The following is a 26,722-nucleotide window of genomic DNA, read 5'->3' as shown; positions in this document are numbered from 1 at the left end:
GAACAAGAAAGAGTTGGAATAAGACTTAAATCGTATACTCTTGTAGAAGATTTCGGTGATCGGTTGACTGATAGCCGTAGATTTGACTTCTTGATGAGCTCGTGCTGACTTGGAATTTCTATCACATATCTTACTCGGTTGCGAAAATATTTTGATGAGTTTTATTAAACCATTTACAGTTATGCCATTGGGGTACATGCATAATATTTCGGATGAAACGGAATCAAGCACTGAAAAACACAGAGGTATAAATAAATAAAACATTCCGAACTAGAGATACTCAATCTGGTGCATGATAATTTCCCGGATATTTGGCCCCAGGGGAATGGCCCTTCTTGAAAGCAAGCAGTTACCATCGATTCATCACAATCCCAAGAGAATAGCCTAATGCGATGCGTCTGTGGTGAGTTTATGCTTCTATATATTGTAGCCCTAAATTATGCTGAGAAATGGAAATTTAAGGAATATTGCGTGGGTGAACTGAGGTTAATGGTCCAGCCCAAGTCAAATTTAAGGTAAAAGACGGCCTTAATTAAAAGGGATGGCTCTCTTGGGAAGGCGTGTGTAAAATATTTGCGTACTCAATCTATTTTCATATGTTTTGAAAAGGCAGCACTTCATTACTGAGTCCTTAGAAGCGAGCAATGCGGCAAAATATGTTTTTTTTAATCTGAAATTCAGAACGAGTATACATTAGGTTTATCTCAACCAAAAGCAATGCAATAAAATGAATTTTAGTAAGGTCGTTTTATAATGTTATTTTTGTTTTATGTTAGCATATTTGAGGAGTGACAATGTGATACCAGCATTTTCTGGAGATGTAAACACAGAGACAAATTCTCCTTGAAATTTGAAGTTATTTTAGGTTTCAGATGTGATCTTGGTTCCATTAGTCGTTACCATAAAAGTGAAGTGAAATAGGCGTACTGATTTTTGGGATATTATGGAAAGGAAAAGGTCAGTTAACCTAGATGTCGGTCAGTTCATTTTGCTATTCAGGGATTAAATCTAAGTATATGTAAAATTTAACACCTTTGAATGTTTACAAAGGGAATAAAAGTGCTTTTGCTCAAATCGAACCAAAATTGGTGGCTAAATGCATTTTTCTGGCTTCCAAAGGAGATATTGGAGAAACTTAGGGCTAGAGAAATAATTATAGATTGTAAAATACTTTTCTATCAAAAATGCTTCATTCCTGTTATACCATATTCCCGAACTGAAGGCGGCTGACCTTGAGCGTGCTCGCAACCCACCCACTCTTCTAGCCAATCACAGAAGAGCGACAGGAGAAAGTGTGGAAGATCCCGCAGTCTCTCTCCGAACTCCGAGCAGTGAACATCGCTCTCCAGCTGGCAGTGTTGCCAAGCCGAATCTTTGGAGATCGCTTTGGCGCTCGTTCTGCCGCCCCCGAAAGTACCGTTACTCCCAAGGCTGGCAACGCCGGTCGGCCGGATGGAGGGGAGCGGAGTGGAAAAGGGAAGGGGATGGAGGGGAACGGAGAGGTGGAAGGGGCAGCGCTTCCCATTGGCTACTTTCTATTTTCCACCCAGCCGCCTTCAGTTCGGGAATATGGTATAGCCTTCCCCCAATTATATCAACTGCTGCAGAACCATGTCCCGTTTTGGTGCATAATTTGTTGTGCTGATTAGAACAAAAACCCCAATTCTTCGCTTCGGTTTCGATTCCATTGCGCTGCACAGCTAATTTTTGGGAAAATGCGATCATAGAATAATGCACGCATGCTGTGTGTTTTCCATCTCCACCACGGTGTGAGTCTGCGGGCACCTTTGGTGGCCAACAACAATGAATGTCCCCTCCATATTATGAGTGGCTGCTGCGCCCCCTCTTCCCGTTGCTAGGAAACGGACAACTCCCCGAGTTGCGGGGGCGTGGAGCAATGAGGGTCACCGAGAATGATGAGCCCAAAGGTCGATGGGGAGTATAGAGAAGTTAATAAAGGGTTTTTTAAGGGTTTTCGGGGAGAGGGACGCCCTTGATGGAGATGGCGCTGAGTTAGAAGGTGAACAGGGTCGCTGGCTGAGAGGAGAGGATCACCAGTGCCAGGGAATAGGGATTCTTTTTTAGTTATATATCTCGGGGTACTCTCAGGGGAGGCAAGGGGAACGATGGATGACTGGTTGAAGAAGTGGGATGATTTGAGCTGTATTCTTCCATTCATTTCCTCAAAATATATGGAACCTCAGGTCCCGCCTATCACTACGGACATAATAATGATGATTTCGTGTTTGTATTACACATCGATGGTTTGTATGTACATCAGTATTTTGATATGATTTTGATAACTCGTGCGCATTACCGAAAGAAATTTGATAGGGCCACACATATGAAATACTCGGCCTTTTTGATCGTAATTTTGGCGTGACCGTTTAATAGAGAATATTTTAAGCAAATATGTACTCGCTGTGCAATATGAAAAATCATTAATATGCTGATATCTTTTAAAATCTGTAAATGTATTCTATATGTAGTCATGAACATCTCGCATTTATAATGCTAATGCCTTGCAAACGCATCTTCATACTTGATGGAAATATGCGTACACATGCACGAAACTTAAAAGAACCCCAAAAAAGCTAATTATTTAGCTCATTATTGTTTTATTTTCGTAAGGTATCGTATATTCGCTGCAAGTTTTTGCAATCCAATAGTATTTATTACTTAATGGTAATAATCCGATATTTGTTCCGCAAACTTCTAATTAAAATAATAGAACAGCGTAATTCTCAAATTTAATAATTACATCGAATAACTGTAATGACGGCTTGCATGAAAATCATTCACTTGCATGCCAATAATGTGTAGCCTTCTTAACCTTTGCTCAATCTCTGCGGGTATTGTATTTGTGTTGTAGAGCAACAGAATGATCAAAATTTCTTTCATATTCATCAAATCATCTTAAGTCATTGAAAATAGTAATCTTCTAGGCAGTTAATACCAGAGCACTTAACATAAAATAGTTTTGATGCTTGTATATTGTGCATTAGAAGAACGTAATATTAAACAGGAGATGAAAATGCTCGGCTCGATATAAGAAGTAAAGACAGAGCTCTGGCGTACGTTCAGTGTGATCTATGGAAGTAATGAGATTGATAAAGCTGCGCCGAGTTGAAGAGTAATGAGGACGTGCAGCTAGCAGCTAGGAGCAGTTGTAATAACTTGAGATATGACCTCCAACGCAGAGGATAGTCCCTACTAGGTGCATCAGGATTTCAATTTTGGAGCACTGCCTGCAGCTAACGATATCAGGAGTCCCGTGATAATGGACATGTAAATGAACGTTCTCTATAATCGAATATCTTCAACCCCGGACAAATTGATTATTCATCAAGTACTCATGCAGAGCAGATATGTCTACATATTCATATATGTGATGCATGTTTTTATGTCCCAGTCAGGCCGCATTTTTACCCTCTGATTTCTTGTTTATTCCATTTAACACATCACTATCGTCCTTGGCAATTATCTGTTAAATATTCTTGTCTCTTATTTTTCTATCCTATGACACAGATAACAATAGCCATGAGTTTCCAGTTTTTTTTCACGTACTTGTGCTTTAAAAATCGCCAAGTTTCATATAAAGTGACTCAAGTTTCATTGAATGAAAATTTGTACAGAGGAGCAAAGAATTGAAAAAACGTACTTTTCAATTTTTTTGTGCATGCAAACCACCTCCTCTAAGAAATTTTAAATAGTCGATGGATATCAACTGGTCATTGACTGACTTTTTTCTTATGTCAATTATTGCTGTTATCACCGTGTGTTCTCAAAGGCTTTTCAAATGGTGGTTGACGTAAGTGATTTCGTAGGTTCAGCTTCCTGAAAGTATTTCATATAGTAAGAAAACCATTCTCATAAAATTTTGGCCTGCACCACTCTTTGACGGTGCACTCATTACCCAAATTGCATGAACTAAATTCCATTAAATCTTTGAAAGTTCAGTATCGTACGTTTTCTCTGTTTTTTCAAATAATGTAAAGTTGAACTTCAACATTATCATAATAAGCTATCGATCAGTTTTCATCATACTAGCGTCACTTCGAGAACTTTAATGTACCGATAGCTCCTAATGTAAATTTGGGTATCTTCAGTATTATTTAGAGTCAATAGAATTACCTCACGGTTATTATAATTAGAATCACCCCACTTGAGCAACCGAAATTATTTGGTACTATCGAAATTTGCCTGCATGTACTTGCTGAGGTTCGTAACACCTCATGAAATAACCTCAACTATGTTGCGATTTTAGATATGACTTTAACGTCTTTTATTTGAATATGAATTAATTACAATTAATATGACTGTAATCCGTAACCTACGTGAAGGATAAGTCTGATGACAGTAAGAATGTTTTTAATTTTAGCTCATTCACCACTTACGGCTAGGTGCCATTTTTATCCGTAGAATGAAACCACTGTATCGATTAATGGCACTTATTGTTTTTTTTATTATTTCGATGCATAAAAAGCTAGAGATTCGATGTCTTAATAGTTGTTCTTAATCTACCCTTCCATCATCTCGCACTGTCATGGCTAATTAAATTTTTGGCTCAGGTTTATTTTATCAACACCGTTCCTCATCGGAAAGAGATCTCATTTTCAGTGCAAAAGTTACCTACCTATTGATTTAAAGGCTTCATCCTGATAACCGAATGTATGAATATTGCCAAGGCGCTAATATCTCTCCTCAAGCCAAAAAAAGGACAGGAAACATTTTGGATTCGCCCCATCAATGGAAATAAAATTCATTTACATTCGTCAGGCAAGAGCCAAGAGAATGCAACGGCACGGCATTCGTTGGGATATTTTTATTGTTCATTTCAAAATTAATACCCTGAGATCGCAACCTGTTTCACTCTTGCCCCGGTGAAATTTTTCCCTTGCGTGTCATTCATATCTCTCCATTGGTCATTTTGGGGGCTCGGAATCAAAAGATATTTTGGCCGTGAATTCATTCGAGCAGTAAGATTATTTATGACCATTGTGTTTATGTATTTTTACGCGCCATAAAACAGCACGGCATAAAACGAGAAACCCCTTAGGAATGAGTATAGTAATCATTATTGAGAACCGAGGGGAATTTGATGAATGCAGTATCGACAATGAACGGATATTTGTGAGAGAAGGATAAAAAGCCATCCCCTTGAAAGGAATATTTGATCACGATGAATGACCCTTTGCTTTTATTATTATTTTTCAAAGCGGATTGCAGTGGCAAATCCTCGCGTCAAAAAAAATATAAAGAGGCATAATAAATCTGCCTGCTTTATTAATTTCCTCTCCTCGTACGATTCCGCTACCGTTCCTCTCACTCAAAGCGGGAAAAGATTGTATCCATGGCAACCGTCGGGCAATATTCTGTGGTCACACCCTGGCGATAAAATAATTAAACGTCCAGTAATCAATTACTGTCATAATTCAGTTAACGGGACCCGATACTGTCGCGCGTTTGTTTTTCAGCTATCGGTCTCCCCTTTTATTCGTGGGTAAAAGGTTTTCAGTGCGATTTCAATTCCTTTACATCTACCCTACTGGATTTCATTCGATTTATTTATTACCATAAATTTGCTGCCTTCAAAATTATGAATCACAATTTTAAAGTTTTTTCTCGCTCTCAACAGTGATATTTGAAATTTAAATTCGAAAACATGTGGTATTGTAATTTTGTGCCCTTGAATGCTTTAGCAAAATTAATTTATTTCCGTTGGCACATTCGGTATTAGTTATTTTCCCACACTTACCTTACAATTATTTTCGGAGTAATTTTACTAATATTGATTAGGGAGGATAAAATCAGTTCTTTTATCTATATCCAAAATGTTTTATTAAATATTACGTCTGATTTCCTAATTTAAAAATAATACATAATTTGATAATTCAATTTGATTTTCCCTTGACTTCCTTTTCTATCATTTTTAATTACGTTATTTTAAATTCAGATCTATAGAAATCAATTTTATCGAGCACTAGCTTCTATTAATGGCAGTTAAAAGTGTGAAACTTAACAATTCCAATAAAGCACAACTACCCGACATCGAAATGCTATTATTGTCTCTGGCTTTAACCGCAGAGTGCTTATCATCCGGATCAGAAAAGTGTCCATTATCGTTAGTATGGTAACCCCATAAACACATCATTCGTCCGTTAAAATGCCAGCCAATCAGGGAAGAACTTAAAAGAGGGTTTGAATAATTGGCGTGAGGTCCGGCGAAGGACCTATTGCGAAACAAATATGGTATTTTTTGTTTACGCCAAGATTTGGAGAAATATCGATAAATTTCTTATATATTTTAGATTTCGTCCATATTTTGTTCATATATTTGTTTGATTGCGTGAAAATAAACTTTGCATACTTCTGCTACCTTTGCGCGACTGCTTAATCATTCCAATTAACATCTACAGCAGGATGGGATGGGATTTTTTTCATTAAGTTATCCCCATTTAGGAAGCCGCGATGCTAAACGACCACCTACAACTTTCACCGCCAACAACCTCACGCATATAGTAAGAAAAAATGGATGTACAAAAAAAATGATTGAATGTCCCAATGATATAGTTGCTCGTCTAAAGTAATCCCATTGAGTTTACAAATTTTTCCTGGTAAACCGCTTGTTCCAGGGACTTAGGAGGAAAGCAAAGTTTTCCATCCAACACCCACTTGTGGCATTGGATTGACTCAGCTGTGACGGATATTTCGATCGAATATAACGCAGTGGCATACAAATTCTATTTAATATATGCTGTAAACATGAAACTGACTTTCCCTGAATTTTGGTAGAAATTGCATTTTAGGGGAAAATAAATCAGAACTAATGGTGACATTTTCTCGCGTACATCAGCATGTGAGCTGTTTTGGTCAGAGCTAGTCATTGAATAGTCATCCAAGCCTAAATACCTCACCTGGTGGTCTACCCTGGAAAACTTTTCTTCACATAGCACGCCAGGAAACGCATGTAAAGTTTAAATAGAACCCCACATTTGAATCAATCGTGTTATAGATTAATATAAAACGAAAAATATAAAAAAGGAGGCCATAACAATATTAATCTGGGGAAGCATAAGCTTGAAAAGGGGAGAGTTTTCTTACCTGGGAAGTCGAATTGCCTACAATGGAAAAAGCAAGAAAGAAACAGTCAGTAGAATTGCGCAGGCGAAGATAGCTTTCTACGAAAAGAAGAATCTTCTTACAGTTGAGAATTCAAGCATAGTATTAAAGAAAAGACTCATCAGGTACTACATATGGAATATGTTTCTCTATGGAAGCGAGGGTCGGACGTCGGCAGCAGCAGAGAAATCAAGAGTGGAAGCATTCGAAATGTGGTGCTGCCGAAGAATGATGAAGATAAAATGGACCAACCGTGCAAGTAAAAATGAATTAAGGAAGTGCTGAGATGAGTGGAAGAAAAGAGAAGTCTTCTAAAAACCTTAAGCCGAAGACGAGACAGCTTAGTTGGTCACACTATGAAACATGATGGCCTGATGACAACATTCGTAGAAGGACAGGTGGAAGGGAAGAATGGCAGGGGCCGGACTCGAATGAGTTACTGAGGACAGGTTTTAAAGGATGTTGAAGGATCGAGGACCCTAGGAGCCCAGGGGTGCAAGCGCAATCTTAGAGATAAGTGCAGATAGTTGGTGGGGTACACAATACTGTTGTGGCAAAGGATACAAGTGAATCACTGAATCTACATGTATACACTTACCAGGGATTCCATTGTATTCCTTTGCTACATCAATACTGAGTATAACCACACCTACCATTAATATCTGCACTTGTCTTCAAAATTATAAAAAATTGTACTCGTACCCCTTGGCCTCTAGGGTACAAGTACTTTCACAATTTCTGTACAAGTATGCTAAAATTTAACTTGTACCCTCTTTGTATGCATTACAAAAAGCATTATATTGATTAGCGTCTTCAACAACAGTAGGTTGTATCTTATTCTTGAGAAAACATCTTCCTTCTTGGCGTTCCCATGGGGACCGCAGTGATTACGTCCCACTCGTGTTCTGTCCCGCATGTACCACCGCTCTCTCCGAGTGCCCTTTCTTCTCTCGTCGCGAGACGAAGATCCATCGACCTTTGGGGCGTCTCCTTCAGCGCCGGCCACCGCGCGCTCTCGCCTCCCGCCCGGGCTTGACCTCCTCCCGCAGCCTGGAGACGTTGAGTTTTGGGGTCCAGTGGCGTGGCGTGTGTTGTCGAGAGGCATGTCCTTATATACTAGTGGGGGTGTCCCATCGACGTCAACGAGGGCGAAATAGCCTCAACGGGAAGATGTTTCGTGACCGAGGGCCTGTCCACGGTCATGTAGATCCCACGGACCAAAATTATTCTCTCTCACTCTCTACCCCGAGCCTTCATCTCCCGCCTCTTTTGCTCCTCGCGTCAGTAACTCCAGGGGCAAATCTTGTGTTGCATAATTTTCATTTTCCACCTCTTTGGAGCTTTCACCTTACCATTTGTTTGTATCTTGATGGAATAATAAAAATAGTCATTTCTGAAGAGATTTTATTTTAAATAGTGCAAAGCGTTAAACCACACTATAGCAAAGTCATTTGTTACACATGGGTAGGCGCAAAACAATGCCAGTGTGGTGAAGTGAATTGAGTAATTTTTTGGTAAAATTTCTGTAGGCAATGAAAGTTCCATCATGAGTGATCAATATTTCTACAAAGTTACTTCTGAAGTAATCAATTATTTTTTGCAACATACTGGTCAAGAAACATCTGTAGAAACCAGGGTATTCAAATTTTCTTTAGTCCTGATGAGTCCCTTGGCTTAAGAATTCCTTATTTATTTATCATATTTTTATGATTTTTTAGTCATGAAATCATTATGGCCCGATCAATTTTCAATAGAAAGTTTTGGCCAATAATTTCTACTTTCTAGTTTTTTAGTTATAGCCTTCATCAGCTCACAACCAACGTTATCTTTTGTAAAGAAGACCTATAATAACATCCAAAATTTAATAGTATGATGAAATAACCGGATTTAATGAGATCTTAAAATACGAAGTGGTTCGGAGACTACATGAACACTAGCGCGAAATTGAGCATCCTCACTTTCAAGTCAAGTTTTCTAGCAGGTGTTTACTTCAAGTCAAGTTTTCTAGTCTTCCTACGCACCTCCAAATGCGCTTAGATCAATGCTTTAGCTTACGCAGTCTTGAAATACCATATAAAACAGGCTTGGGGTGGATGAAAATAAACTCGAATATCTCGTTCTCTGAGGTTGAATCGATAAAAAAAATTTAGCTTGCAGCCCACGTTTCAAGACCAGTCCATTGTTTGTTCGACCTCATTGTTCCCTTACGTTCGAATAAATAAAAATTGTTGGTTAGCGCAAGAATTCCCCCTCACATTGATCCTGGTGTCTTTAGCTCTAACTTTTGTGTGTCAGTCGTTCATTAGCATTTTAAAAATGTCCCTTCGCCGCCCGCATTCTCTCTCCCTCAATCACGTAAAAACACTGACACCTACTCACTTGGGTGGGCCACCTCTCTTTCCGACCCTTTTCAGACACCTCACTACCTCGTCGTGTCTTCCATGAATTTCGCTCTGAAAAAGCCCCATTTCAATATTTTGGCATTTCGTATCTATTTTCCAAAGGGGAGGTCCACTACAAATTTTGATTAACAGCAACGGTTCATTAGATTTGGTAAATGTCCCTCCTACTCATTCCTACGTGAAATTCATATCCCTTGTGCCTATCACGGACGCGAGTGGCGCCTTTTTTAAAAATCCATTTCAAGTCGCAGTGGTCGAAAACAAATTCAAAGACCGACACAAGAATCCTCTATAGTGTTATATTTGCTTTTTTCAAAGATAACACTGATTTTGTCCCATAATTAATGCCCATTTTCACATTCGGTGTTTTTGTTGCCAATACGCTTAAAACTAATAAAGGGTGTAGCTGCGTGCAATTTGTTGATTTAGCATGTGAAATTTTGTGTAATGTAGGTTAATGCCATTTTTTCATCAAATTTTTCCGAAATTCTAAGATGATACCTGCTGTCAAACGAGGCACCATTCCTTCCATTATTGCTTAAACATCATTTGATTTTATATTTTGAAAAATGCGCATTGGAGATGGGCGGAAATATTCGCTTATGCTCCATGCAGACTTACATTAACCGGTAAAATACTTAAGTAAAAAATTCCGTTTCCCTGTCATTAGAAATAAATTTTGGGTTAAAAAATAACATGACTTTGAAGGAATTGATTACCTGTTAATTTTTGTGGGTGCTACGATACTATCGTCTGAATTAAATGTGATCTAGTAATATTCATATCTTTTACCTATTAATTTAATTAATATAAAAAAATTTAATGTAGGTACGCAAATGAGCATAGCTGTTTCACCACTGTCCAAAATCAGTTTATTTTTTCTATTTCTCTAAATCATTTTTGTCGCATTCTGCATTGATTATCAGACTATGTAACCTAGAATTTCTGGAATATGTCCCTGTTCTTATTTAAATAAAAAGCTTTCAGTATTCACTATGGCTTTATTCGCAAAAAAATACCTCATGATGGTTTTTTTTTATTATTTCAGGGCTCGTTGCCAATTTGTACAGCTCAAGCAGTATTTCTACGTGCCAGTGTACAGCTGAACGGAGAGCGAAGACTTCGTGATGGGCGTCCAAATGAATAGTCTTCAATTGCCCTCCCGGTAATCAGGTAATTTATTTTGTTTCATTTCATTATTTTTGTTTACTGAGCTTATCAGTACAACATCCACCATATGCAAAAATTAATTCGGAGAAATGGCAGAAAATGATATGAGCTGAGATAATAGTCTATATCCGCTAATTGATGGGCAGCTTAAATTATTATTTACGATTGAAACTAAACTTGCACGTTCATTTTTCCGTCAATCTTACCACGTTTTTACAGAAAGAGAAAAGTTTTTTAATTACTGTCCAATTATTATTTGCTAAGAAAATATGACTTACCCGGTTATTAATTGGTCAATAATAGCTGCAAAATTATAGAAAGGCGAACGGTAAAATGTATTGTAATCAAAGAATGTATTGAAAAACTAGTCTTCAATATCACTTTCTCACATCCTTGTCAATCACAGTTTTAACCATTTAGACCTGAAAACGAAACGTCATAATCATATCTTGTTTTGCAGAAAAAAGGTTAAATATTTTGATCACCATTTTCTTGTAACTTATTGATGGCACAACACTCATGTACAATCATGCATTTACTGATGTTTCATAGAGTCAGAATTCTCGATGCTTTCGATATAATTGCTCTTCAGTTCGCCTTTTTTAGTGTCGTCAATTTTCATGGAGCCCTGTTGCTTGTTGTGCAAGAAAATAGCTAGTAGCGAATCAGAAGTATTTTTGCACGTCATGGAGTGTTCTGGGAAGGCCAACTTTGAATGAAATTTTCCAGCAGTACGGAAACTGCGTCACTTCTTGATATTGTGTTTCAATTAAGACACAGTTTCCTCATCTTCCTTCCCGGAAGGCAGCTAATGGCCTCTCGGGAAATTTATACCGCCAATCCTATGGAAGTAGTTAAATGAACTAGTTGGTGTTCATGCAACAGTTTACTTAAGTCTCTCGTTGGACTTTGTTTCCATGCATTCTCAGTTAGAGATTCTTCCGATTTTCTTTGAGCGAAGGGTTTTTGGATGGGATCTTAGTTTTTGTGGGCAGTGTAATCAAGTGTTACTTCCGCATTGCTTTGATACATGTAAAATGCATTCTCGGCGTAATCTAGTCCAAATTTAACCCCTCAACGCCGTCATGCGTACCCAGTACGCGCCCTTTAAATTTCGTATGCCGCCGTCATGCGTACCCAGTACGCTTCCTGACCTACTGTTTATAATATTTTTTCTCCGCCAGATATTGTATGATAAATTAAAACTAATTACTCTATCTTTTGAAGAAAAGTTTTTCCTTTCCAATAAAATAGTCATAGCGGTTTTATGCCTTCAAGATTAAAAAAAATGCTTCGATAAAATTCCGTTTTAAACCAGCGCCTTGACGACTTCGGTCCAAAAACTCATCGCCTTATTTCAGCTGTTCTATCATGAAAACTTCCGCCTTTTCTGCTTGAGAGACGTCTAGAAGGGTCAGCTACTTTAGCTTGAGATACGGTATCTTCGAAGCTCAATGCTATCTCTCCGTCTTCTCCTTGTTTGTCGTCACCTCGAGCCCCAAGTGTGTTTGGTCCGCCTCGTTAGTCCTAAGCGTCCTAAGCGAAGGGGCCATGTGCTTCGCTTTGCATTTATTTTTTTTTTTCTGGACAGTAATCAACGAAGATAAGATTCCATCTAAACAGTCAGCGTATACCAGGGCCCCTTCGAGATATTTTCTCGTCTCTTGAGGGAGCTTCTAAACCACGAGCTTCAGTCCACCAGAGTCATTCATGCTGTGTGGTGTTCGTTCAGGCAGTGTGCTGAAATTCTCATCGGGTGTACTTCCTGTGTGTGGTATTTTTTTATAATTGGGGATCCTACGAAATGGGAATAGTATTGAAAGGCAAAAAAGAGACTCGGAAGTCTGTTTGTGTGTTAGGCTATAGTAAAATCATTGGTGGGGTGAATTTCAAGGACCTGTTATTGCATTCGTACGTAATGGAAAGAAAACGCCATTACAAGTGATGTATGAAGTTATTTAGGAGACTATTGAATGAGGAAGTCCTAAATTCATATGTTGTTCACAGGAAAAACACGTATAAAAATTTGACTTATCATTTCGCGTGCCATTGGGCGAGATAATATTTTTGAAATATCCAACGTCATACGAACTGTTTGGACTTGGCCGTCAATCATTACACAATTTAGTACCAAGACTCACAAAAATTAATTTCCTAAAGACAATTCCTGCAGCTGGGAAGAAATCAAAGTCTCAAAGGAGGTGTGCAGTTAGTGCGTAACATGGGAAATGAAGAGTTTGCGTGTACTGTTGTGAAAAATGTGCAGTGGGATTATGTTTGGATTGCTTCAAATCATGTCAGAGCAGATTTTCTAAGGTAAATCATTTGAATATTTGGATATTGACGTTTGAAACATTATCATGTGATTACCTATATGAAATGATACGGTAATAATGGAACTAAGTCAGAGAAGTGGGCGGAGTGGTAAATTTTCAAGTAGGCGAAACGGGTAATCCTATCGAAAGTATCCAATCTGTTATGAAATTTTCAACCCCTAATAACTAAATTACATCATGTAATTGTATTTTTTAAATGCATGGAATGTTAGAGATCTCGTAGCTAATTCGAAACCAAATAAAAATCTTTCAAAATTGAAAATTTATTCATTAGTTCATAAAAAGAGATACATAAAACAATAAATATTTTTTCCAATCGCTCGAAAAATTATTATATAGTAGCGCATTATAATACGCATGTTTACAAAAATTTTCTACGATACCGATCGTATATTATGAAAGATATAAATTATTGAATGATAGTATGCCGAAAAGGCGAAGTCATTTAAATCTCATCCGGCCGCTGAGATGGGATTTAATTAAATGCCTGCCGCGCTTGAAGGGTTAATCAGCACTATTGTGAAAATTCGTAACTAAGTTAAAAAATTTGTATGAAGGTAGCGTGGATGATGTTTCACAACTGACTTTCGTATAAGTTTTAAATATCCTGAATATCCCATTTCACAGCGCGAGTTATTTTATGCTTGACGTATCCCTAGGCTCCTCCCGTGAATCGAACTTTGACCCATTGGCTGGTAGCATAATGTTTTACAGCCTTAGCTGACACCATCTCCTTTAAAGGATTCAGTTATTCTGTCAGCGATTCAACTCCTAGGCTCGTTCGCATAGGTGAGGGTAAATCTCATCCCAGAATAAGCCGCTGGTAATTGGTATCGTATATAATCAGGGAAAAGGAGCTGCTTTTCCAGAGCCACCCGAACAACGAAGAATTTTGCTGTCTCATAGTCTTCCGTGGTGTTCAGAATTCGTGGATCTCTCGATTTCCCGGGTTTTCGCCGCGTTTATATACGTGGCGAAAACACGGAAATCATCACTTCGACCATAAGATGCATGGTGGAATACTGGCGAAACTGTCATCACCTCTGAAAACAAAACGCGGTGAAAACCCTGGAAATGGAGAGATGCACGAACGTGGAATTTTTTTGGCAGAATCTAAAGTCTTGACCCGGTATTTGAACCTGGTACACTCCGATCAGAATCTAAATCTTTTACCAAGCGGGTCATTACGCTCCTCTTTTCAGGGGCAAAAATAATTAAATTTGTAGAATTAGGTTTTCTTGTCCACCTCTATTCCTCCTCAAGACCGCCCCTTCGCTGATTCTCCCTCCATCTCGGCTTAAACCTTCTTCCACTCCACATGGGAATATACAGTACGTTTCAAGAAGAATCAGCAATGCTTCAGGAGGTGTTACGGGAGAAAATTTTAAGGAATGTTGTCCATAAACAAGGGGTCGTAACTCCTAAGTTACTGAAGCATGGTACGCTAACTTTTTTGGATTCACTTTGCAGTTTCCATGAAAACGGTATTTCTTCTGCGTCGAGCCTTTACGACATTTTATTCAATTCTGGGAATATCTAAGGATATTAAACGATTAAGTTTGGACGAAAATGTGCGATAATAATTGCATGAAACAGTCAATCTCAAAAAAGGATGAGATTTCGCGATCGTATTGCTGTTTCGCTCAAAGCTCTCGTTTAATTAAGCTAAAATATTAATGTTTTCTTTCAATTATAATCGCACAATTTGCAACACAGCAATCGCTTAGTTATTCAATGTCCTCAAAAATCTAAAGCATTAAATAAAAGAAGGAAAAGCTTGATACTCAAGAAAACCCGTTTCCGTGTTTTAAGTTGACACACAATACACACATACAGCAAATGTTGTTGAGATCAATCGTGATACATAGAAAACTTTGGCATGGTAGATATAGTATTTGGAGGAGGCGACTGATAGCTGAGGTCATTTGAGCTTCAGCAAGGGCATGGTAGGAAGGGTGGAGAGAAACCCGGCGTCGGCTTTAGCCAGCCCTTAAAGGAGGACCACGGCTTCACATCCCATCTGATGGACAGAGTGTTGCGCTTGAAATGTCCTCCACACAATATTCAAGCAGGGATCGCGCAGTCTCTTGGATTCACTGCCACCGCCAGGATTTGAAACCGTGACCGCCGGGTGTGAAGCCAACACTCTAGCCACCAAACCAACTTGATCCTGATATGTGTGTAAAGTGAAAATTTGTGGCGCCCACCATGTCCCATGTACCTACCTAATATCCACTAAGTGAACTTTAATCAATTAATTTTTTTGTTGTTTCGAAAGGTAATGCTCGAAAATCATAACATGTCAGAACGAGTTACAGAATAGAGCCGCCGTTGTAAAGGTTGAGGCATCGCTACCATTTTCCCACCGGGGATGGTGGCTACAGCGGCCGCCGACGAACTCACGACAGGTATGCCCTCTCCGTCATCGACCGGAACTCCGAAAACCTCCTTCCATGTAGACATGCACCTCCAGCTCACCCGAAAGCAACCCACCTCAACTCGTTCTGCCGGAACTTTTCCTGGCTTTGCTCGCTCGGGTGACCCTCTGGGGATCTAGGACTCGCATCTATGCTCAGAATCAAAGGTCGTGGTTACCCTAGGTGGATGAAAAGTTGAAGCTAAGCCAAAAATGTTTTACTTCTTTATCCATTGTGGTCGCTTGAATTTAGATCCTTATATATATTTCTACTGCATAGATACCTTATTCTCAACCTATACGCAACCAAACTCTACAAATGAGGTACCATAATGCACAGAATTTATCAGAGAACATGCGACGCCATATCTTACTTCCTAAATATTGCTATTGCTTCCTAAAATTGTTTTTAAAAACTGGCCCTTGATATTTCTCTTAGGAGATGAGGCGATCCGCCATCTTGACGTCACGCACTTGCTCCATGGTGCAGAGCAAACCTTTATTTCAGGACTTTAATTAATACCAATTTAGTTTCAGATACATGTTATTATATTTTTTGCAATATAACGCGCTTTCAACATTATATTTTTTGCAATATAACGTGCTTTCAACATTATATTTTTGCAATATAACGCGCTTTCAACATATTATTTCAAGTTAACACAGAAAGGTCTTGGACTCAACATGTACTCAGCCTATGGCGAACCATTTTCTGTCTCTCTTTCTCTGGCACCTCTGTGGACCTGCATTAAAAAGAGCGGGGCAAGCCCGCTGGGAGCGGGCGCATCACGCTCGTATGACTTTATTCTTCAAGTATTAAACTTAGAATCGTGCTTTTTCCGTTAGTTTTAATGGATCTCAGAACTTCATTTTTATTACATAAAGCACCTTTTCTATAAGAATTAAAGATTAATTATTTTTCTAAAAATCTATCATGAATATATATCAATCATGAATCTATTTTTAATTCTCATTTATTTTTCAACTAATTCATCGGGTAACGGTGTTGAGAGTGAAGATTTTTCAAACATTTGGTGGTGTTTGATTCCCATAAATTTGGTATCAATGGATTTTTCATTCTCTGCGCTTATTCAATATTTTCTACTTTAAGAACATTCGGTTTGTTGGAAAAAAAGTATTGAGTACAAAAATATTATCGATCAGTTTATTTTAAAGTACTTAAAGATACTTGGAAGTCCTCCTAAACGTATCGGATGAACTGCTTACTGCTTAAGTGGCGAATTCGGGTATTTTGTATGGATCTAAAATATAGCATCGCGTGACTATTATTACTTCCCCATATTTTTAGAGACGCCTGTTTTTGTTTTGAAAATATTTCCGCACTTAAAACCACTTGGGCCCAATAAATATGCCCTGCAAGAAGAAAAACAAGTTTAAGGGGTATTGATAACATCTCCGTCGAATTTTTCTCTACGTCTGACATATTTCTTTCTCTTTACTTTCCCCAATAAATTCCATCACACCTTATTCATTTTTTTAAGTTAAAAAAATTATTTGCTTTTTTTGACGAAGAGTGTGGTGAATATTTCTGTCCAATCCCTCCATTTTGACGAATCAAAAAACACACCATTTTTATAGGCATATTAACTTGAAGCGATGAGTAAATATTTGCATTCGAGTCTCCACTTCCCATTCTTACCTCGATAGTCACGCTATTGAGCAGGCTATGGGGTAACATAGAAATTGTGCAAATGTAATTTATTATTTCTCATTTCAAATATCCAGACTTATTTCTGCGTCTTTCAGAAATTATCATGGAACATTTCCATTTCTCACAACGTATTCGAAACATTTTTTTGCTTGATTATTTTTCCCAAAACTTGACAGAATTTCGAAGCGTTTGGAGGGCATTGGTGGAAATCAACATTACTTTTTATGAGTGGGTTTTTTCCTCTTTCTTGCTTTAACGAAAGAGGGGTTTTTAGAATATTCGGAGGCGTCCACGAATATGAAATAAATAAATCTCTGGTGTGTTTGCTGTTGGGGGTCGTCTTCATTTTTTTTAAATTCATTCAAACATCTCGTTTTTTGCTTACAAAAAAGTCAAGAGCTACCCTCAGAAATCCACGTTTATCAAAGGAATTAGGCTTGTATCATCAAAAGACTCGAAATATGTGATGATTTTCTCCAAGCGTCCAACCTTTTTAAATTTCGGGGTTCATTTATTTGCAAAGTCGTAATCCGTACCCAAATTTGGAAGCAAAATTTTGAACGGGAATGCTTCCCCTGATACTGTTATCTATGTTTGCTTATTTCATGTTTTTATATTTTACGGAATTTCATACTAAGTATTACGTTAGTTCTATATATTTGCGTTACTATAATCAGTCGCGTATTATATAATCTCAAACAAATTTTGCTTATGATTATTTTATTTCCCTACTTATTTTGGAAAGTACCTTTCTTTTTTATTATAACTTTTCTTCTTGCACTTGTTAAATTTAAAAGTTTTAATAAACGTGTATGTTAAAACTACGGATAATTGTTTTTGTAACAATCTGCTATTGTATCATAACATTATTTCAGAGGGTAATTATTGAATGGCTTCTCCTCTAATTGAATCTTGATAAAAGATTATAGTTGTGGTTTTATAAATAAAATCCGGGACTTAAGTAGAACAACACCTACTCATCTAAGAATATTTAGTTAGATGTTTCAATTATAGATGACTATGCGCACTCTTATGATCCTGAGAAAATATATCCTAACAGCACTTTTCCTAAAGAATGGGACGATAATCTATATGCTAAACAGTCAAGTTTTGTTTTTCTCTGGTTTTCTCTACTTTTGTCTATCAATTCACGCCATCATTTGAGAAAAATTGAAGATTGATGAAAAACTTCTCGGGATTCCCACCGGGTGTGGTATTGGGTTAATTCTCCCAACGTTTCAATGGCTGAGTCTGCCATCGTCTTCAGGGGATTACTCTTAATGGTACTTATTTATTTATTTATTCATATCCCTAGTTGCCGTTATTGTTGTATGCGGATGTAGCGATTAATTATGGCATTCCAGGCACTGCTCAGTTGAAAGCCTTTAAGCTCTTGTTTAAGCTCTTCTCCTCAAGGCTAATAGCAATTGCTTCCTTTACAATTCTATCCCAATAGTTATTAGTGCGGCACAAAACCTTCGTATTTTTGAATTCCATCCATAATTAATCGCTACATCCGTACACAACAATAACGGCAACCAGGGATATGAATAAATAATTAAATAAGTACCGTAAAAAAGTACCATTATGAGTAAACCCTTGAAGACGATGGCAGATTCAGCCATTGAAACGTTGGGAGAATTAACCCAATACCACACCTGGTGGGAATCCCGAGAAATTTTTCATCAATCTATACGCCGGGAAAACCTAAAATTTAAGATTGTTGAATTGGATGGATGAGGCAGATACTTTGTGGAGATCCATTATGAGATATGAAGTGAAACACTTTGCACTTTCCACATAAAAATTTATTAAACTACAGTCGACATGTTTTGCTGCACTGCAGCATTATCAAGACTAAACCAAGAAATTAAACATACCAATATATATACACAAAATGCACACTCGCAAACCCTCCGAGCACCTGAAAACAGTCACCATCCCTCCCCTACCTCACCCCAGACCAACGGTCAGTTTAAAATTCCCAACCCTCCTTTCCACCCCACCTTCCACCCCCATTTCTCAAATGTTTGCGAGTGTGCCATTTGTGTATATATATTGGTATGGTTAATTTCTTGGTTTAGTCTTGATAATGCTGCAGTGCAGCGAAACATGTCGACTCTAGTGTAATAAATTTTTATGTGGAAATTGCAAAGTGTATCACTTCATATCTCATTAAGATTGTTTTCTTGTATACATTGGAGTGTGGATCTTACCATTGCGTTTAAAAAATAAGGGAAAAATCCATAAAAGTGAATGTATTCTGTGTTTTTTTTCATACCCACGTTTGCAAATTCGGTCTTTTCAAATTTTCGCTTGCAATTCATTAGTCAACCCCGAATTAAATTATAAATATAACAGTTTTTGCATCGATTTAAGTTTGAAATGGAAACGATAAAATCGTCGCAATGTGGGCAAAATCTATTTGAGCCCAATGGATGCATCTATAGTTTCTTTAATGGCCAAAATGTTGCTCATGCACTCACTATCTGAAACTTTGGCGACCAAGCTCTTTCCAAGCATACGTGTGACGCTTTCCTTGCGAAGCACCCATTTCTCTTCACTTTTCCAGTTTCGCTCCTCGATTCTTTGTGTGTAACTTTCCTCATAATTCATGGCCTGAAGGTTGATCCCCAAAGAAACTTCGAGTCCCGTGAAACGGTGGTTCCTTGCCATCCCTAGAGAGCAGGTGTACCAGGCGCTCGAAGGTGCTTGCCTTATACTCTGGAATCGGGGTCGTTATGGCCCTCCAAACTTTTTAATGCCAAACTCACAAGAGATGAACGTTTTCAAGTTTTAGTACATTTTAACAACGGTCGCAGTCGTTCCTAACCTTTCCCATAGCCTGAACTTGGGAGTAATGTGTAGTGACAGGCTGAATTGGAGGATCTAGTCTTCTGCCGTTTACTTCTTTGTGCTCTACATAATACAGGGTGTTTATAAATGAATATCGGGGTTTTAAAGCTTTATAATATTTATTGAATTACTCTTACAGTTATAAATTATATGTCAAATTAAAGAGCAACTCAAACAGTTTTGTATTTTAGTAACAATGCACATGTGTGTGAAATGTTTCCGCCGCGATCCGCTAGAAAGCGGTAGTAGTAAAGATGGCGACTAGTGAACAGAAAGCGTTTTGTGTTCTACAGTTTACAAAGACTGAATCTGTAGTTAATGTGCAACGTGTGTCACAGTGTAACCCCAGATCCGCATATTATGAGTGTTTACAAGTCTACTGAGATGAAAAGTCGATTCATCACTGATGACAACATGATCCAGAAAATCATCATCGTCATGAAACAACATTTCCATTGTGAAGTTGGCAGGTAATCCGTAGACTGTAGGCTTTAGGGCCTGTAATAACTGTAAACGGTAAGGACGTAGTTGTAAGCGTTTCCTTAAAACTTTCGAAGCAGTCGACACAGGAATTTCTAATTCACGACTAGCCTTTCGGACTGATTACTTTGGGCTACGAGTGAATGACTCTCTCACTCGCTCAACAGTCTCTTCGCTAACTCTTGGTCGTCCCGTGCTCTTCCCTTTACAAAGGCAGCCTGTATCTCCAAACTGATGCTACCACCAACGGATGTTATTGTCACTTAGAGGATTACAACCGAATTTAATGCGGAACGCACGTTGCACCGATTCAGTCTTTGCAAACTGTAAAACACAAAACGCTTTCTGTTCACTAGTTGCCATCTTTGCTACTACCACTTTCTAGCGGATCGCGGCGGAAACATTTCACACACATGTGCATTGTTGCTAAAAAATGAAACTGTTTGAGTTGCTCTTTAATTTTACACATAATTTATAACTGTAAGTATAATGTATTAAATATTATAAAGCGTTAAGACCCCGATATTCATTTATAAACACCCTGTATTACCCACCCACATTAAATGTTAGTGTTCTCGACGAAGCATGGTAGCGGTTAGATATTGTAAACGATATAAGGTTGTTTGTCCGTCTACATTAAACAAAACATGTTGTAATTATTCATTTGCACTGTCCATTTAAAATATGGTTTTAATATTTGATTTTGGACGATTTGGACATAAATATCACACACACGAACTGATATAAATATAAATTGTCGATTCTGCATTTTGTGGGGACGAAAATGATTAATCTTATTCACAGTGTATGTTGTGCAGAGTTTCTATACTCGGGAACGTGGATAATGACATGAAAGTCAGCAGAACTATTTGTGCTATTGCTTTCTTCATAAAATTTTATCTTTTCCTCATTATCCATTTTTGAGTTGTAATTTCTGTTACCTGCATTAATTCACAAGTTTAAGTGCCTCAATGCCTAGAATATAATGATATAATGGAAGATTTTTAGCAAGTAATGGTTGATATTTTACCTATAATGGAAAATATATACATATTTTTTGTTATACCAGTAAAGGAATATCAAAATATAATATTGGTATCTTATGTAGAAGAAAATATATCCTGCAGGAGTTAAGTTTTCTAATCAGTACTTGGCATGGTAATGACTTTGATATTTTTCCGTGGATATTTTTAAAGTATATTATATATCAGATTACTCTAATCACAAAAATTATAATTTGTGGTAGTAACACATATAATACCCGATATTTTGATATTATAAGCTTAAAATTTTACACGATGAATGGTTGAAGGAAACATTCAGTATCATGCTGAGGCTATAACTTTCGTTCGTATTACTGTACACTTAATCAACGATATCTTGAATAACTTTAACCAAGATCCTCTGATAAAGCAAAATCATTGTCTTCATTTAATGATTTCTATTTCAACAAAAGAGAGGATATGTCGGTCACGGCTAAAAATGTTTGGAATCAATTTGAGTGATTAACAAGGATTCGGATATCATTAGTATCTCTCAACGAGGAAGATAGTAATCTTATATTTCCACCTCGCACAAGACTATTCATTGTTTCAAAGATGCATCAATTTCCATTCGCTCATATTTAGATACTCAACTCCATCATTAGGAGAGTAGCAACGTTGAGGCAGTACTTTTGTTACTAACCCATTCTCCTTCAATGTATTCCATTAGCATCTAATGGGGAGTGCGCGTATTCCTCCAACAACTCGTTCTTTGAATGGCCGGCCTCTTCTTCACTCCCACCGAAATATCCATTGCAGCTTCAAATCATCAGAAGTTTTTTTTTCTCCTACCGGTGGGAAAACGTCGGAATTCCCTTTGAAATAGAGAACTATGCATATCCTCTGTTTCTCCCAAAGAACTTCTTCCTCCCGAAAATTCGGGGATGAATTGATAACCGCCCGGATCTTATGAAAGTTTTCGCGGAATTGATTCGTTTTTTTCCATCTCGTGCCGCCCGTCGGACAGCGAGTGAACTAACTTACTTCGCGTTCCATTTTGAGCCAAACTTGCGTTTTAATTATCTTCTGCAGTCATGAAGCCCTCAGGAAGCGCTGGCGGTACCCTACCTACGCTACGTGCCTCTCCTGCGTCCATTTCCCTAGTCTTTCCACCAATAAATCAGGAGCCAGGATAATCTATTCCGAGCTCATTGCGCGATTGTGGCCCGTTGAAGTGCAGTTTGGAGAATTTTCGTCCGGTTAATTATCCATAACTCGCCTTTGCGATGATTTTTATTCGCAGAATGTTGCATTTCTGCTAGTTTTCTCCACTCCTCATTCATCAAACCCTCAAATATTCTGTAATAATGGTTGCTAAAATATTCTAGAAGTGTGAAAATTCAGTAGACGAATATTATTTACCCGAATGAGGATTCAAACCAGGTTTTTTTTATACAATCCCAAAATTCCTGGTTCGAATCTCATTTAAGGCAACTTATTTTCAGCTGTCGAGTTATTGTACTTGAATTTGCACTTGCGGATGACTTCGTTGAGGTGATTGCCCCACTTTCAAGTGTACGGTTATTTTATTGAGCAGTCTCAAGTCTGTTTTACACGGGACATGGAATCGCTCGCTTCAAAAGTGCATTTGTTTCAACCTGGCGACTAATGGTCTCAATTCATGAACGAAATAAACTTGCCATCTAAGCCGGCAATTCATGGCTTTGCTCGACGCAAAATGAAATGCACTCTTGCACTTACGTCAGATTATGCAAGTATGTATGATTACGATGCAATTAGATCCTATTTCGCGCAATGAGATCAATACGTTAAAAAATTAATGGTACACTTGGTGGGCAAAAGTTTACAATTTTCTTATGGATATGATCATTCTGGAAAATTTTCATCCCTTATGACGGAAAAATAAATATCTGAACAGCAGATAAAATTTTTCGTAGACTAAATGATCGGAGTCGAGAAAATGAATTTTTTCACTAATTTTAAAGCTACTTCTTACTTTGCGTGGGTATCTGTTTTTTCAGTCATTTTACTACTAAAATAAAACATCCGTACGGATTTTAATAGCAATTAAAGGGTTCGCATTTTTAGAGGAAGGAATTAAGCTCATATATTCCCTCTTTACTACCTTTTGTCCTTCACTGAGTCGGAGATATGTAGATTTTTCTATTCATTCATCAAATAACCTATTTTTCAACTTCTTTTCAAAGTCATTTACTCTGAGTTTTGCCTCCATATTGAAACATACCTTAGGAATGCTTCAAATCTATGCTTTCGAAATCGATCTTTCGGCTATGGATCTGTGAGTTTATTTTCCCATATGTGAAGAGGTTCAATCTGGTTGGTATATCATCCTTTGCCTGTATTTTTTTCTTATTGGAAAGCCGTGAAATGGTGGAATCCTTGCTGTGCAAATTGAGTGAGTGCCGCGAAAGAAGCGCGTCGGAAAAGAAGATGAGCTCGATTGATCTGAGGTTGCCAAGGAGACTGACAACTTAAGCGAGAGGAAGGTATGGCAGCTCACAATGGCGCGTGGAAATTCAATAAGGTTTCTCAGTATCGAAATCGTATTCTCTCCGAAAGTAGCGGTGCTTAATGATGCTTCTCGAGCGAATGTGATAGAGGCGTTTATCTCTTCCATGGCTGAGGTTGTACCAAGAATACTCGGTTTAAAAACACGGCTTAAATGCACGCTATGTTTAGTTTCGTTTTTCATGTATTTTGCCTAGATCCGCCTATTTGGAAGTAAATATCGAGGAATATCACGGATTTTGGGTTTAAAAATAAGTGTATATTTCGGATAAGGAATTCTATTTCAGTGGTGGAGATGTATCGGAGGTACTCATTTGGGTAAATGAGAATCTCTGGAATCAATTTCTGCAATTATCACTGGAAATTTTATTGGAAACTCGCTACCAATTATTGTCAATACTTACTTTAATTTTTTATTTCATTTTATAATCAAAATTGTCGTGGAAAATATTATTTTAACAAATGTATTACTATCCTCGGTATTTCTGTGGTAATCCATGTTTTTAGACGCTTACAGAATAGACCAAATGATTGCAATGACAGATTTAAAGCCCTGCGTATAAACTATTCCTATTTCTTTGCGACTATTTGTCAAATTATCTCCTTAACATCATTGTGACTATCTGATAGTTTTGACTGAGTCCTGAGCCCGAGTCTGATTTAGAATGGTATTGTTTTATGCTTAGGCAACCACATTAGAAACATGCTGTTATCAATGTCGTTTACTAAGCCACCCTTTAAATATGCCTGATTGTCCATTGAATCTACTTGTGCTGAACTATAAATAATAGCCAGCCCTCTCTTAACTGAAGGAAAGTTACGGGTTTTTTTTCACAACATTTTTCAGGAAGTGAAGCATTTAGAGCTCTTTATCTCTTCAGTAGCATATTCTTTGAAATTTGCTGAAAAAATGTGGATGAAAGTATAAATACTTGTGTGAATTTTTCTATCCTCAACTAAAAGTTAACTAGTCAAGCTGAACCTGCAATGATCTACCGTTTCTATCCTTTAATTTTCTAATACATGGTCAACGGGCTGAAAATGATAACCTTCTCTCTGTTGAAATGAATTAAACTCTCCATTGGAAATAAATTGATACGGCAAATTTATTGACATAAAAATTAATGAATTATTTGAAGTCTTTAGGTGAGTGTAAAAAGTTGACTATGGCACATATTCTCTACTGGCCGTATTGATGCTCCAAATTTAACTATTTCAAAATTTTCGGGATTAGAATGATATAAAAATCATTATAATTCATTACGATGGATTAATCCTCTGCGAGTTTAATTCTCCAAATAATGAACTTTATTAATTACTAATTATCACTGCTATCATGATGCTTAATTATATTTCATTCATCCAGTATACAACTCAAAGGTTGATTCGGATAGGTGACGATGTAGTCATCCCATCCTAAGCCATGGGCCCAACCCGTATGATAATCGACATTCCGGAAAGGGGGAGGCAGATCCTTTCCCATTGCTACTTCGTTCTTCACGGATTCCAGTTATATATCTCCATATTTCACTAATCCCAGGCATTCTTCATCTTTGAATGCAATACAGTTCTCTCTTCAGTGGCGCGAACGTGGGAATGAAATGAGCCTCTCATAATATGACATGACCTCACTTTGCTTACGATTTAGTTGCATCTCTGCCCTTCGCGTCGCATTGCAGTCGCTCCCATCAGGGATTCCAGACGAGTTTATTTTTCGTCCTTTATGGGCTTTTCCCCACGGGTTTTCCGAGTGCAGTGTTCCGCCATCAGGGAAGGGTCGTCGACGCCATCAAGAGCAAACACGCCCGGTCCTCCGTTGCGAGACCGTCACGTCGGTCGGTCACACTCATTTTTATCTTTCTTTCTCTCTTTTCCGGCCCTTTTCATTTCGACCACTTGGCGGGACAGGACGCAGATAACAGCTCCCTATATAGCGAGGAGGAAATGGCGTCTACTTCGGACAAGAACGCTGATGGGCTAGACTAAGCTCAGAGATGCGTGATACCTTGAGATGGAAGAGTGAAGCCGCATTGACAAGAACTTCACTTGGTATTGGCTACTTTAAAACTCCCCTGACTGATAGATGCATTATTCCAATGATCGCTTCTAAGACTGCGATCCAATCCTGAAATTGACAATAGGATGCTTTACATCTATATCTACATTCTGCCCCGCAAGCTTTGGTCTTTTGGAGTTTTGGTCAACCAATGATTATGGTTGATATACTTTGTCTCTATCGTTTTCGGCCCTTCCCGTTTCAAGCACTTCGATAGCAAGTAGGTAACAACTACCATACTGCAAGGAGGAATTGGTTTAACCTTTGCTATAATAATAATATTACAAGATCACAAGATAGCTGAAACGCTGAACCAATCAAAGTTCAGTCTGCGCATCAATCTTGAAAGTAATTTTTAAAAATATGTATTTTTAACGAGTTTCACTACCTTCACCGTCACTGTTTTTCTTCCTAAATTCTCATTTCTAAGGCTCTTTTAAGCTTTATTAAGTATCTAACTACATAAGTAGGATTTGAGGCTTTTAATTCCGTTCACAGAAAATTAGCTTTGGGAAAACTGGCCGTAAACATATTTTGAACCAAATCAGTTAACCTGCGTATGTCTTCAATCATAACGCACACCGTGAAATTGATTTCAGGAATCAATTATAATTTGTACGTCTCTCCATGAACAACACAATCTCTCTTGTTACTAGGTATTTCATGAGAATTTTGAGCT

General features: G+C 37.9%; 1 protein-coding gene across 1 annotated transcript in view; it reads left to right on the top strand.

Moving 5' to 3' along the window:
* Window positions 1-26,722, top strand: part of LOC124155161 (atherin-like) — a 240,402-nt gene that overhangs the window by 171,424 nt on the left and 42,256 nt on the right. Inside the window, exon 4 of the mRNA XM_046528878.1 lies at window positions 10,573-10,697. The gene's annotated coding sequence lies outside the window, so the exon portion shown is untranslated. The remainder of the gene's footprint in view (window positions 1-10,572; window positions 10,698-26,722) is intronic.

Source organism: Ischnura elegans, chromosome 3 (assembly GCF_921293095.1).
Source record: "Ischnura elegans chromosome 3, ioIscEleg1.1, whole genome shotgun sequence".
Classification (NCBI taxonomy): Eukaryota; Metazoa; Arthropoda; class Insecta; order Odonata; family Coenagrionidae; genus Ischnura; species Ischnura elegans.
The sequence above is the reverse complement of the archived record's forward strand: the minus strand, read 5'-3'. Positions and strand labels throughout refer to the sequence as shown.